Here is a 15,342-nt window from a genome sequence, read left to right on the forward strand (position 1 = left end):
CTCATAAAAGGGTTCTCATCCAGGAAAAAAGAGGTCATTGTTCCTCTCTACTCGACACTCATTAGACCCATTATAGAGTACAATGCCTTTTTTGGAATGTACCTCACAAGACATCTGCAGCAGCTGGAAAGGCCACAGAAGTACCTCAAACAAATGCCCTACACTGACCGCCTCAAAAAAACTCCAGCTTTACTCCATAGCATATTGCCTACTCCGAGGTGATCTCTGCTTAACATATAAAGCTATGTCAAACCCAGAGCTGTTGGACTTGCTACACCTAAAGAAATCCCAGTCCCTCCGAGCTACACGCTTTAGGGACCTAAACCTTGTCACCACAATAAATAGCACATGCTGGAGGAATAGATTCCTTTTCCAGAGACTTCCCATACTCTGGAACATGCTACCCATCTATGTCAAGCAACTTTCTTCATTAGCACTCTTCAAGAACAATCTTGATGAGTGGATGGGAAATAAGAAATACACCCCGGGGATCACTTCTGTGTGTCTGCTCGACAGTGGCACAGGAAAATAACTTTCTTGGGTGGTGTAAGCCAGGGAACCTTGTTAGCTAGGCGCTTACATAGGCCCTTGGGCTGATAGCCTAGTATCTACCTATGAACCTATAAGAAGGATGTAAGCTACCTGTCCTGCCAGAACAGTGCAGACCACAAACTTTCTTAATGTAAAACAACTGGTCTGAAGCCCAAGTGCTTAAACCAAAAGGCTTAGAATAACAGTTACAATTTAATTAGGCTACTACCAAGCAGAATAAATACAATTGGGTACTTTTTAAGAAGAGGCAAAGGCAAAATAAAGTGCAATTGTTTATTTATTTATTTATTTTTTTAGTAAAGTGCAAGGAGAGAGGAAAGAGGAACAGAGGTTAAGAACCTAAGTGGGTTGGCCTTCTCAGATGTTCTCTCTGTATTAAGTAGAGTGAACACCAGACTGGGAGGGGTGTCTCAGATGAAATTTACAGTAGGGGCAGGCAACTGCGAAGCCACCAACTATAACGACTCTACAAGAATAGGGTGGGAGCGAGGGAGACAGGACAGATGAGAAACATGAAACAATGCCAGAAAATATATAAAATAGTTCATTCAGGCAAAATTAAGACAATGCAGAACTCTGAAAGGTTAAAATGCCAAGAAATATACTTATCAATTAGCGATATATTTCCATATTGTTTGAGAATCACACCAGCCAGAACCCAGGAGTATCCAACAGTGTATGCAAGAATATACAAACAAACTATTTTTAAATCAGCAAGCCTTGAATCAATCAGATAACAAAAAAGCTGTATCATCATTCCCAGTGGCACAAACGATGTCCTTTCACACTATCAAATCAATAATAATACCCTAAGTACCCATGTAGTGGTAAGGGACCAGGGATCACAGGTTGACCATGAAGTTAACTTCGACCACCACTTGTCTACCATTGTAAGGAAAGCTTTCCACGCAGCTCACTTGATTAATAAATGCATCACCTCAAGAACAAAAGAAGTTATAACTCCCTATACCTGGCACTTATCCAGCCCGTAATTGAATATAATACCCCATTCGGTGTGTACTGTACTAAGCATCTACAGCAATTCAGGAGACCTCAGAGGTTTCTAACAAAAAGATCAAGGGCTTCCAGCATGTGCCTTTATACAGATCAACTAAAATTCCTGTCACTATACTCCATATCGTACAGATTTCTTAAGGGAAACTTACGCCTGGCTTACAGAGCAACCCAAGACCCAAACCTAATGAACTTACTGCATATCTGTAAATCAACTGGGTCAAGGGCTACCCATTCCAGGAACTTAAATATGGCCTGCGACTTAAATAGGACATGCTGGAGGGACAGATTTATCTCCCAGCAATTGCTACGTCTTTGAAACAGGCTACTAATTTATGTGAAACAGAGCACCTCTATGACAGTGTTCAAGAGGAATCTGGATGAGTGGCTGAGGCTCTGTAAATTCTTACTGGGGATAGTGCCCACAACCCTCTTGGATATAGGCAGTCATCACTAAATGCAGTCTTGGGTATTGACTAGTACCTCTACAGTATTACTTTGAGTTGAAATGGCTAGGCTTAAAATGACCTCTGGGTCGATATCCTAGTAATCTCCTATGATCCTATAGAGCTGCAAACCCTACCTATGTTAGTAGGGAACGGCTCATGCCTCATAAACTCTGTATCTGATGAATATGATGGAAATGAGGGCTTGGTACAGTTTTAAGATAATTTTGAGAAAATGCAGTGGGAGTGCTCACTTTAAGACAGGCCAGAAGCAATATTCAGGAAAGAAATAAGGTTACTGTGTTATCAAACTGGCATATTGTCTACTCCATTTTGTACTGGATCACAAATTCATTTACAGACAAGAAATGGGAGATGTAGTTAAGCTGCTATTAGCTCTTCAGCCTGTTTGAGACACAGTACTAAAAGCAGCACATAGCAGTATGAGTTTTCCTATTATTCTGAGATGAAGCAGTTTGAGTTTTCCTGTTTGCTATGCTGAAAAGAGACAGCCTCTCTTTAAAATGCTGAAAAAAGAAGTTATGTACTTACCATAACGTTCCATGTGAGTTGTTCATCTCGCCTTCATTCTTTACTGATGGGATCGGCTCTGATATGGTCAATTGCAAAGCTCGAGGTCTTCAAATAGCTCGAGGCCAAGTCGCTCTCCCATGATGCATCTAGAATTACCTCAGATCTTGTTTGATGCATATAACAATACTATATGTCAGTCTCTCACTCCCAAGAGAAAGGAATAGAAGGATTGAGTAACCAGGATGGATCCAGCATCTCTGTCATCTATCAGCCCAGGAGGGGGTAGGAGGGAGGGACGTAAGAATGAAGGTGAGATGAACAACTCACATGGAACGTTATGGTAAGTGCATAACTTCTTTATGTGAAGTTGTTTGATCTCGCCGTTCATTCTTTACCGATGGGTAGTGTTCCAATCACCATCAATCTTGTGTGGCTCACAGGAGTTTATTTCTCAGGACCATGGATCCAAAGGGAGGCCCTGTCCCTGGAGGCCTTGTCGACTTTGTAATGAGTGATAAAGGTATGAGGTTTTGACCTAGTGGCTTCTGCACAAATGTTATCAATGGAAAGTCTGACAAAAAAGGCAGATGATGTAGAAACTGCTCTGGTTGAATGAGTTTTAATCTTGTGTTGCAAAGGCATATTGGCAGCTGAATAGGCAAAGGTGATACAGTCAGATAACCATTTAGACAGAGTTGTTTTAGCCACTGGTCTCCCCTTCCTAAAGTCTGAAAATGAAACAAAAAGCTGGTCTCTTTTTCTGAAATCTTTTGATCTATCCAAATGAAATCTGAGCTGTCTATGAACATCAACTTTGTGCAGCATATACTCTAAATTGTTGGAATGGTTGGGGAAGAAGACTGGCAAATCAATAACTTGGTTGAGATTGGTTTCGGTGCAAACTTTGGACAAGAATGAGGGATTTGTTCTAAGTGAGACGCATGCAATATCAAATAGGGAGGCTTGATGGATAAAGCCTGAAGCTCTGACACTCTGCGGGCAGAAGTAATAGCTACCAGAAGGATGGTCTTCCAAGACAAAAATTTGAGATCACAAGCTAAAGCTGGTTCAAAAGGGGGAGGAATTATGTAGGAAAGCATAAAATTTAGATTCCATGGAGAATAGGGAGATTTTACAGGTGGTCTAATATGAAAAGTACCTTTGAGAAAGGCTTTGGATAACTTGTGAGACATGATATTCAATCCTTCAAATCCAAGATGAAAATTAGAAATAGCAGCCAATTGAACCCGAACTGTTGCTGCTGCAGCTCCTTTGTTAAAAATCATAGTCAAGAACTCTAAGATGGATGGCATAGAGGCTTGGTAAGGATCAATATTATTATTAGAGGCCCATACAGAAAATCTTTTCCATTTGCTAAGATATGGCTTTCTAGTAGAAGATATATGAGAAGACAAAAGAATCTGTTTTGTCTCATTGGAAAGGTTATGGAACCTGGCTATGATGGGAATTGGAGTAGCCAAGCTGTGACTGCAGAGAAGGACGAAGATCCTTCGATGGGTGAGTCAGAAGGTCTGGAAATGGGTCCAGAATCCAGGGATCCTCCAAAAGATGAAGTCAGATAAGGGGAGCCAAATCTGACGAGGCCAATGAGGGGCTATTAGAATGGTGGTCCTTCCCAGGGTTTTTGCTTTCTGTAAAACCTTGGGTATCAACGAGATTGGTGGAAATGCGAAGAGGAGACCTGGAGGCCAATTGTGTATGAGTGCGTCCCTTGGGGCTTCTCCCAGAGGGGGAATCGGGGCAAAGTAGCTTCTGCATTTCATGTTCATGTGACTGGCAAAACAGTTGCAGCAAGGCTGGGCCCCACCTGCAGAATATCCTGTCCACTATATGTTTCTTGAGGGACCACTCATGGGACAATAAGACTGCCATGATCAGTTTGTCTGCTATCACGTTGGATCTCCCCAGGATGTGTGTTGCCAACGGAAAGCGCTGGGTGGAAACAGCCCACTGCCAAACTCTGAGAGCCTTGCGACAAAGAGGGCAAGACCTGGTTCCTCCTTGTTTGTTCAAATACCAGACCACCAACATAATGTTTGTCTGAATTGCAATCGTACCCAGAGGAAGAGAGTCCTGAAAGTACTGCAACACCAAAAGTACTGCTTTCATCTCCAGGACATTGATATGCAGATGTGTCTCTTGATCAGTCCATGTGCCTTGGGCAGTCTTTCCCTGAAAATGCCCCACCCACCCTATCAGGGAAATGTCTGTGGTCACTGCGACCGCTGGAGTGGGTAGCACAAATGGGTGTCCTGTCGTGACATGGTGAGGTCAAGCCACCACTGAAGGTCTTTCTTGCAAGAATTTGTGATCATTATAGTGCGAGTCATGGGGAGCTCTTGGTAACACCATTGAGTGAACAACAACCATTCATGTGCATACGAGCTAGTGGTATGGCTAGAATTGCTGCTGCCATTATGCCTAATAATTTCAGAACTTCTGATGCTGGTGCTCTGTCTTTTGCTATCAGAATGCTGACATATTGACAAAGAAGAAAAACTCTTTCTGTTGGAAGCCTTAGTGTGCTGGTGGTGGTATCCAACTCTGCCCCGATAAAAACGATATGCTGCGATGGTGACAAGGCAGATTTTTCTGAGTTGATTGTAATGCCCAGATGATTGCAGAGTGAAAGAGTGAACTCCCTGGCCTGAATGAGTTGATGCCTGGTGGTGGTAAGGAGTCAATCGTCTAGGTACAGAAACACCTGGAATCCTAGGTGCCTCAGGTGAACCATGACCACTGCCATGCATTTGGTGAACACTCTGGGGGCTGTAGTGAGACCAAAGGGCAGGGCTCAAAACTGGTAATTACTGGCTCCCAGCCAGAAGCGCAAGTGATCCCTGGATGGACTGGACATTTTTATGTGGTAGTATGCATCCTTGAGATCTATCGAGCACATCCAATTGTCTTTCCCTAAGAATGGAAGTATAGACTGAAGCGTGACCATCCAAAACTTCTCTTTCTTTACGTATTGGTTCAGTCTGCTGAGGTCCAATATGGGTCTCCAGTCCCCCGTTTTCTTTGGAACCAAAAAGGATCTTGAGTAAGTTCCGGATCCTGTCTGGTCTGCTGGGACTGGTTGGATGACTCTTTTTCTTAGCAATGTTTGGACCTCTGTTGTTGCCTGTTCCCTGTAACTGGGTGGAACGACCTGGATTTTTCTTATGGGAGGAGGTGGTGAATGGGATGACGTATCCTCTGGAAATGCTACTTTGTACCCAGCTGTCTTTTGTTATTTTGAACCAGGCATCTGGATACAAAGATAAGCGACCCCCGACTGCCTCTAGAACAGGACAGTTGGGCCTCCCTTCAGGAGTGCTGGTAGGGCTTTCCAGAGAAGTGATCTCTATCACCCTGGTGTTGCTCACCTCCTCTGCCATGAAGGCGGTGTCTTCCATTATTGCCCCCTCCTCTGACCCCTGAGGGGGTTCACCACATGTGTCCTGAAAGCCTCCTTGGGCTTTTCGGAACCACATTTTTCCTCCCCTTTGACCTTTAGGGTAGGGTTGGGTAGGGGTGGAATAACGGACCCCGGCGGCAGAAAGAGTCTTTCCATCCTGTTCACACCTGGTTAAGGTTTCCTTCACTTTAGGCCCAAAAAGGGATGAGCCATCAAAGGGAATGTTCATGAAGGAAGACTAAAGACTAGAAAGGCTCCACGAAGGAACACAAGCACATCCAGGAATGTCTCCTAAGAGCAACTGCTGTACCTGGTGCCCTACTCGTTCCATCAGCTGCATAAGAGATGAAGGCCCATGGATGAGTTGACAATAGAATTGAGGGTAGCAAGCTGGGCGGCAACTTTGTCGGAAGCTCCTGCAGCTACTGTACCCTAAAGAGAATATCCTAACTCCTTAAGGAGATCTCTTTGCAGCCTAGTAAAATGGGTTAAATAGTTCAGAGAACAGAGAGCAAAGGTCGCTGAACTAAACATGTGCTTCCCATATCTATCCATAATCCTGGAGTCGCTGTTAGGAGGGTGGATAGATGAAGTCTCAGACATTTCTTTTTGGTGGTTGCTGCCATCACCATGGCATCAGCCGGGACACCTTTTGTTAAGAATGTTTTGTCGAGGGGGGCAGAAATTAATTTATTAGGCTTCCTAGGGACAGGCTCCATAGTATCCTGAGACTCCCACTCCCTTCGAGAGACCAGCTGCATAAGCTCATCGAAAGGCAGAGACACCCAAGAGGTGGAGGGTTGAGACCCGAAAGCCTTCAGGAGAACTGACTAATCCTCAGTAGGGCTTTTGGACTGCCAGTCACCCCTCTGCCTAAGTATCTCAAGTATCTCAGCAAAGGAGATATCCTCAGAGGGGGACCGTGGGGACCCTTCTGACTCATCTAAGCCAGTATACGATGTTAGAGACTCCTGAGGGGAGTCTAGGTGTTTCCTCTTGCACAATCACTTCCTGGGAACCTCATCAGTGGGAACTTCTGGGGAGGTCTCAGAAGAGCAGGGCCACCCAATGGGGCTTCCTGTGGCTCTGGGTCTCTACGCTTGGTCAGGACGTGCAAGGCAGAAGCAGTCACAGGCACTTTAGGTGAGGAGGAAGGCAGACCTGAGGTCAAGGATGTCCTGGGGACATGATTCTCCTCATTGCATCGAAAGCACCTCTGCTCCAATGTGAGGGAGCTGACGGATCCGAAGAAACCATTGGTTTAAGTTTATGGCAGTAGAAGTAATTTATGAAAGTTTTAGGTTGGGTGATATAACTAATGTCACAGAAGGGAAAGAATTAAGATGGATTCTTAAGTTATCAGAACATAGAGGTGCAGGTTTGAATGAATCAGTACCGCTTAAGCCAGTTCTGAAAGAAAGAACGCTTATAAGTATACTGCTATGTGTGTTTTCCTGGCAATAGCCGTTTATGGTTTCTGTTTTAAAAGAAAGCTGTGCCTTTAAAATTTTTATGGCTATTGTATTTGAATGTTTTTTATTGGTGGACAATTGACTGTATTTTAAATATTTGAGATGATGCTGATTCTTTGTATGGTCTGAAGAAGTGTTTTTATCGTGAAAGCGCTCACCTGTGTTCAAATAAAAGTCTGTTTGTATTTTAAACTGCTCTTTGCCATCTACTTTTTATTGGTTTGCTGTGGTGCTGTGCTCTACATTTTTGTTCATACTACGTGGTTTGTGGTTGAGCACAGCTTTGCAGTCAACAGGACTTGTTTCTCGTTTTACTATATTTCTTTGCTGTCTTTTTGTGCTTATCTCCTTCGCCGGTGATTCTAATAGCGATAATCTGTTTTTTGTAGTTTGGGCTTCAATTTGCTCCATAGGTTTTGTTTTCAGCTGTGTTCCTCTTTTTTATGTTTATAGATTAGCATTGTACCAGCTGGTGTGGCCTGTTTACACATGGTGGAATCCCTGTACAGCAGCTTCTTCAATTCCAATAGTGAGTAGTCAATCTATGATTTTTTTAAAAGAAAATAGATGCTTTTCTTCGTTTAGTGTTTGTTTAACTTGTTATATTAGCTTTTTTGGAGGTTATTTTTAAAGCGGTGCTCCTCTGATTAGGTTGAATTAATATTTTTTCTTAGGAGCTGTCTGGAATACGTGCAGTCTAGCTAGCGACCACCTTGGAAATCAGGTCTTGCTTATTTTGATTAGCCCTCTGTTGACCATCCATGGTCTATTGCCTGTTTTCTTGTGTAGGGGGACTGGTCTGTTTTATGGTTTGTTGTATAAAAAATAGGGTTTTCTTGTTGACCACAAGTAATTTAAAAACACTGCCTCTATGGCTTCTCTTACATTGCAGGATAAAGTGTATTTCATAGTTCACCAAAACAGGGGGAGGGGGTTCAGTAATAGTTCATTGATGTGACAGAGTTGTTTCTAACAGACTTTAACTTTCAATAACTTAGACATTACATGTAAGGGGCAAGTCCATCTTCTTAAAACAGCACAGTTTCTTTTTTATTCAGACTCGCATACAATGATGTTTTTTGTCATGCTAGGAAGAAATTCAAAATTGGCTCATGTCAGCATTTCAGACAAACTCACTTTGTTCCACTTCAGCCTAACAAACAGAAAACCAATCTACTTCATTTCAGTATAACAGATAAGAAAACTCATATGGGTTCTTGTCAGCATAATAGGAAAATAAGACAGCATAAATTTTTATTTGATGTGGTACCTGCACGACGGCAGTTTCCAGCAAACAACCTGAAAGAAAAACTACACAGTCTCTTTTGGGCTTTAAGCACTCAGTTCAGCACTGATATTGTCCTTTAAAGCAATTTCCAACATTTCAACGTTGTACTTTGCAGCCAGGAACTGAAGTGTTAGTTCCCGACTGTTAAATAAGCTTTCTGACTCTCCTGACACTTGTACATAAAGTACATGATGAATATTCCAATATGAAGCAATTCTTTCCACAGGCATCAGCAAAAGTCCTCTTCCTAAGACAAAAGTTAAATTTTACTTTTCAATAAGCATTCACATAGCATACAGTTTTCAGAATAGCACCCTACTTTAACTCGGAACAAAGAACTCTCTTTGCTTGTGTCTGTTTGAAAGTTTTATACTCTAATTAGCTTCTAGGAGTGTATCTGGTACTACCCTTTCTTAGATTGCTATAACTCCAAAATGCACTCAGTCTTTTAAAGATCCACCCGCCTTTTAAGGAAATACTGGCAAATACACTTCTGAAACTCAGGAGCTATGAACTTAGGCATGAAATAAGTTCTGGGAATGTACCAGGGCACAAAATGTCTGGATAGAAGCTCTGGAAATCTGGAAGAGGAAATATGGAAAAGAGGAAAATACTGTTGCAAATTTTGAATGTATGGTATAGGGAATAAGAAAGGTAGATGGCAGAAAAAAGAAAGGTTAGCACTTAGACTAATTGGTTTAAGAGGTGGAGTGTAAAAGCCAGAAACTAGAAATCAAGGGGCAAGCCAAAAAGGTGATCTGCACACAAGATTTCAAGACATGAGAAGGGTGAAGGAAAAAGCAAGGGCAGAATGGAAGGAGTTGATAATTTAGTACAAGTCAAGGGGGGTGGTAAAAGTTAATAGAATAACAATGAGAAGCAGTGTACCACTGATGTAAAATGAAAAGTGTACTGTGCATGAGGATTGATAAGTGTGTAATTCTGAATGGATATGAAAATACGAAAAATGAAGTAAAAAAAACTTATGTAAAGCAGTTGAATACATGTTTTTTTTTTTATCTAAGAACATCTTTATCAACCTTTCTGTTCATAATTCACTGTGCAATAGAAGACAATATTGGTGTATGCAATATGTAAAAATGTCTACAGGACTCTCAAGGTGCCTTGTTTGCTAATGGCTGCTCCTGCTATATATTTCTTCTCAGACAACAGTGCTGCCTATATGATGAGCTGTACATTACTTTGTCAGCATATTTAAACCACACCTGTATGGCACAGACATATTCTATCTAACAAAATTAATCCTAAGGCCATTCCCTTCTTATCACCCACTTCTTTGAATAGCTTAAAACTATCCTCTTTACTGAAATATCAAATAAAACTTTTTCAAAAGCTGATTAAGGACATTAATCTTCAACCTATTTTACCCTTTTTTCAACCAATACACCTCAACCCAAATCTTAAAATCAACAACAAGATGATAGATCTTGCTGATTTCCCTCTCATCAAAGACCTTAAAGTATGGGATATTCTTAAACATAAATCTCTGTCTCTTGCCGAACTACAATTAACCCTCAAGGTTAATAACAAGTATTCAGTAATACTACGTCAACTCAGGGAACTTATTTCTTCACAAATCAATAATACAGTCCCTGATATACAGCTAATGGATAAACTAAACCTAATTATTAATACATTGGCTAGTAATAATAAAACAGTTTCTTCGTCATACAAATTATTACACCCATTACTCTACAAAGGAAACTGCCTATTTTCCAAATACTGGGACAATCAAAACCCCCCTATTACAGAGGATCAAAAAATACTAGCCATAAAAACTAGCATTGAATTATCCCCCTTCAAGAAATTCTTATACACTCAACTGATGTTGAATAACAATGCCTACCTTACCCCTGCAAGAATTAACAAATTTAACTCTAATAGCTCTCCGTTATGTACATGCTGTTCAGGTGCAAGAGCTGACCTTCTACATATTATGTGGCACTGCAATAACTCCCACAAACTTTGGTGTTCTCTCAAAGTGCGTCTCAAAAAAATGGGTTACTATAGCTCCACTCTTTCATGGGAAACGGCTATTCTAAATATTCCCCCTCATGGTCTGCCTAAATTTCATATCCATATCCTAATAACGCTTTGTTTCCTCATAAAACTCTACATCACCTATAACTGGTTGGATCGCACCAAATTATGTTGGCGGGGATTTAAAACTATGGCCATCAAATATATCTCGGCCCAGAAGTTCATCATAAATGGACCTAAGAAGAGAGCCTACTTCAGTAAACTTTGGAAAAGCTTGTTTGAAGTAATCCTATGTGACTAAGCTATGGTTAACCTACAAACTTCCCTTTGTCCTTTTTCTTCTTTCTCTCCCTACATACTTTATCCCTTGTTCTGAGGGGTTTTTCTCTCCTACTACAAGCCATAAGTAGGGCTGCTATTATCCAATCATACAAATAGTGGCACTGTTGCTTCCTCCCCTGTTCAGTACTGGTAGCTTTGTAAATATTGTTCAGTTTGGGTTTTGGCTGTTAGTTTGTGTACTATGCATACTGAAAGATATTGTACTTTTTCTAAGTTCATTATAAACATGCCTTTTTGTCCCCCTTTTGTACTAATATTGTTGCAAACCATTATGTGTGTATTATTGGTGTAATTCTCATTGCTTGTACCATCATAAGTATGCATGGTTTTATTACAAAAAATAAAAATTATTTAAAAAAAAAAAAAAAAAAAACCACACCTGTATGCTCTAACCATAAGCATGTATTCTGTTGTTGTACGTCATGTCTGATTGTGAATACCTTTGAAATGTAGCTTGCTACAGTTATCAAGAGCTGAGAACAAAGCTCACATCAGGGAAGACTTACCCTACAGTGACCCAAAGGCATTTATTTTCATTTGTGACAAGCCCTTACTTCACCTAGCAAATATGTATGTCTGAACATTAGTACAAACTTGCTACTTAAAAAATTTGTTGCACTGTCAGCATGCCAGTCTGTGTTCAAAGAATTGTTTAGCCATCTCCTTCTAAATATATTTTTGAAGTACTTGCAAAATTGTAAAGCAAAAATACAGGAGGTGCTATATGTACTAGTGCATTTGCTCACGTTCTTGTCTGCATACATTATATGAGAGTCATAGAAGACTACAAAGTTTATATTTAACAACATATGCAACTATTTTAGAATTATTCTTTTTTATCGATGGGATGGACTATTAGTGGCATAAACCACTAGGATATTTTCAAGAGTCAGCCCTAGCCACTGTTTAGAAAAGAAACTGTGATCAAAGCATATAGACAAGCACAAGCAAGGCAGAGAGAGCTGTACATCAGTTCTTAGGTTTTTCTTTTCTTAGCTATATTTAAACATTACATATTGCAACTGATTCATAACACTGTTCACAGTAGAATGAAAAATGTATTTTAACTGAACTTCGTCATTGCTGTAGTTATTTTGCCAAAAACCTTAGTAAGAAACTATTATCATAACTGCTCTTCTTAAATGCTGTTTACCGGAACTCTGCTTCAGTCATTTGTACTGCTTTGTAATGTTCTTTCAGTCAGATCTTTTCAGTTTGCTGTGCACTGGTCAATACTCAATTTGCAGAAAATCATCAGTCATTTGTGACTTGTCAAACAGTACATCATCAGGTATACCCACTCCCTAGATGATATGCTGCTGATGCAGCCTACCAGTTCTCATCAGGGAGGATTTGTCAGTTTTGTGCAGTGGGCATTTTTCTCATATCTGCTGCTTCTCATTAAAGAAAAGTTATTTACACACGCAAATACTTTGCATGCACTTACACGTGTATCAGTGTATGTGTGTGTGTATGCGCACATGTGCCCATGCATATAGAAATATATGCATGTCTGGTGTAAAAGGGAAAAAGATAGCTTCAAACAAAAAGTAATGTGCCCCACTTGAAAACTGAAGTATTTAAAAAAATAGATTGAAAAGGTTACACGAGTGAAATATCTACATATCCTAAGAGGCAAAGCTAGCATTTGATGCCCAAGTAGTGTTAAGGTCTTCAAAGTAAGCATGTTAAAATTTCTGGCTGCTGAAAATAAGTTATGTAATATTCATAGAAACAACCTCTGTCTTAAATTACAGATAATCAAGAGTTGAAACTTGTTTCATTTCTTTTTTCAGTTATACCACTAAATAGTGTATTGGGGTGAGAATTTTAAGTATGTGTTTTCCTGAAAACAGTGTTGGGCAGGAGTTAAACTGACAATTAAACTTTTTTATTAATATAGCTACATGTGGAAGACCTACAAGATAAAGCATTTGGAAAACTTGGTAAAAAAATGTCAGTTAAACATTTTAGCACATTGGTAATGTGCGACTCTTTTATTCTGAATAGTGTACACCCCTTGTTTTTTGTGCTCTTGACTGACCTAGAATATACCTATATCTATTTATCTGTCTATATATGTATGTATATAAAACCAAAGTAACCACCACACTGATGGAAAAACTCCACAAGTAAGCCAATGAGCATAGTCACTAAAAACAGCCTTGCTGAGTGTTAATGGCTACTAGCCACAGAAATACTGTTATTAGTATTTTATGTATTGCTTCTAAGAAGAGCATCAGGAGTCTTTGTCCAGCCAAAAACTGCAACAAAAGGTTGATGAAACTGTACCTGTATCTTTAAAGATACAATTTACAAAGGACATGAACTTTATAAAAGGCACCAATGATCTTATTTAATTTAGTTCTAATGAAGTTCTGTTTTAAATATTATAGGTCAAAAGTGTTTAACTTTTCTTTACATTTTAATAAACAAGTTGATTTTTTTAGTGACTATGCTTGTTGGCTTACTTGTGCAATCTTTCCAGAAGTATATACATATATATATATATATATATATATATATATATATATATATATATATATATATAGGTTTACTATGGTGTGGTGCTGTGGTAGCATTGTCGCCTCACAGCAAGACATTGTCGCATTCAATTCTCAGCTAGAGCATCTTCTGTGTGGAGGCATGCGTGAATGGGCGTGCCTTCATTGAAGGTTGTGCATCAGGGCTGGTAACTCGGCACGTAAACATCCACTACCAAACATTAGCGGACCAGAGTTCCACTGTGCCGACCCCTAACCAGGATAAGCCGAAAGACACAACAACTATGGTGTGTGCAAACGTCATACTGTTGAACACTGTATGTTCGAAATCATGATCTGAAAGGTTCAGTTAATTGAATCCCGGTTCTTATATGGTCAGATTGCATGGTGCACTCGACCATAAGAGAATCGATGTACCGACACTGTGAACTGAGGTTGAGCTGCAGTGAGGAACAGGGAATTAGCCCATTTCCTCACTATAGTGCGATCTCGCAGTGGGCATATTTAATATGCAAGGGGTGTGGGGGTGCCTTGCAAAATACTGGATTTAACGTACTGTTGAATGCTTAGTTCAACAGTACATTAATATGCATAGCAGAAGGTGACTGACATCACTTTCTGCTATGTCGAAAACATCGAACGATGTTTTCATGTTCGCATTTGTTTACTATGAGAAGTTTCGAATCTGACATTTAGGCTCGAAGTTCTAAACGTTCGACCGATGTGGATTTGAGATTTCCATAGTAAACCATATATATAATATATATAGATACCCGTAGTTGTGGTGCTGCGGTAGCGTTGTCGCCTCACAGTAAAAACGCTGTCCGGTTCGATTCTCAGCTAGAGCGTCTTCTGCATGGAGACATGCATAAATGGGCGTATCTTCGTTGAAGGTTGTGCGTCAGGCCTAGCAAGCCAGTACGTAAAAATCAACTGCCAATCATTAGCGGACCGGAGTTCCGCTGTGGCGACCCCTAACTGGGAAAAGCCGAAAGACACAAACAATATACATATATATATATATATATATATATATATATATATATATATAGTTTCCCTTCATAATCATGAATTACTGAAATCTCGAAATTCAGTAACCCGAGACTATGAAATCGAACCATTCACAACACCGAAACTCACAATCACGAACATACATACCCCACACCCCCTAGCTATATATACTAACTCCAGGATCCCACTATGGTGTGGAAAAGGTATATGCCCTTTTCCCCACTATAGTGCGATCCTGGAGTTAATATATATGCCCCCCGCAATGGGGTGTGTGGAGGGTGTAGCCTCCACCTATTCTGGTTTTATATCATAAAATGAGCCCCCTTTACCACTCCTGTATCAAAATCTTGTTATATAGCTGGATGTGTGGTAAATAAACAGTTATATATGTTTTCTCCAGTATTTTGTATGTATTGTGCCCATGGATAAAATTGGTCATATTATTTTTTCACACATGCAAGCACATACTTTCAGTGCACAACCACATACATGCTAGTGTCTCACAATCCAGGCTTACCTACTAGCAAACTGCAGAAACACAAGTTCACCAGTGGTATGTCTGTGGGGAATTGATAGAAACCAGAGCACCAGAATAAAACCTACACAGAAGCAGAGGGGATGTGCTGATACCACAAAAAAGGAACCACAACCAAGAACACAACTACAGACACTGTGATATGGCAGTGCTGCTCACTATGCTACTATCACAATAATCGTCTGCTTTCACATATATCTTACCTAGACCACCAAGTAGATC

General features: G+C 40.3%; 1 protein-coding gene across 1 annotated transcript in view; it reads left to right on the forward strand.

The window, feature by feature from the left end:
* The first annotated feature begins 7,894 nt into the window (after window positions 1-7,894).
* Window positions 7,895-15,342, forward strand: part of LOC122794080 (neuropeptide Y receptor type 1-like) — a 1,117,554-nt gene continuing 1,110,106 nt past the window's right edge. The window contains exon 1 of the mRNA XM_044062218.1: window positions 7,895-7,968. The gene's annotated coding sequence lies outside the window, so the exon portion shown is untranslated. The remainder of the gene's footprint in view (window positions 7,969-15,342) is intronic.

The sequence above is a fragment of the Protopterus annectens genome, chromosome 2.part1 (assembly GCF_019279795.1).
Source record: "Protopterus annectens isolate FY-2018-M chromosome 2.part1, PAN1.0, whole genome shotgun sequence".
Taxonomy (NCBI): Eukaryota; Metazoa; Chordata; order Ceratodontiformes; family Protopteridae; genus Protopterus; species Protopterus annectens.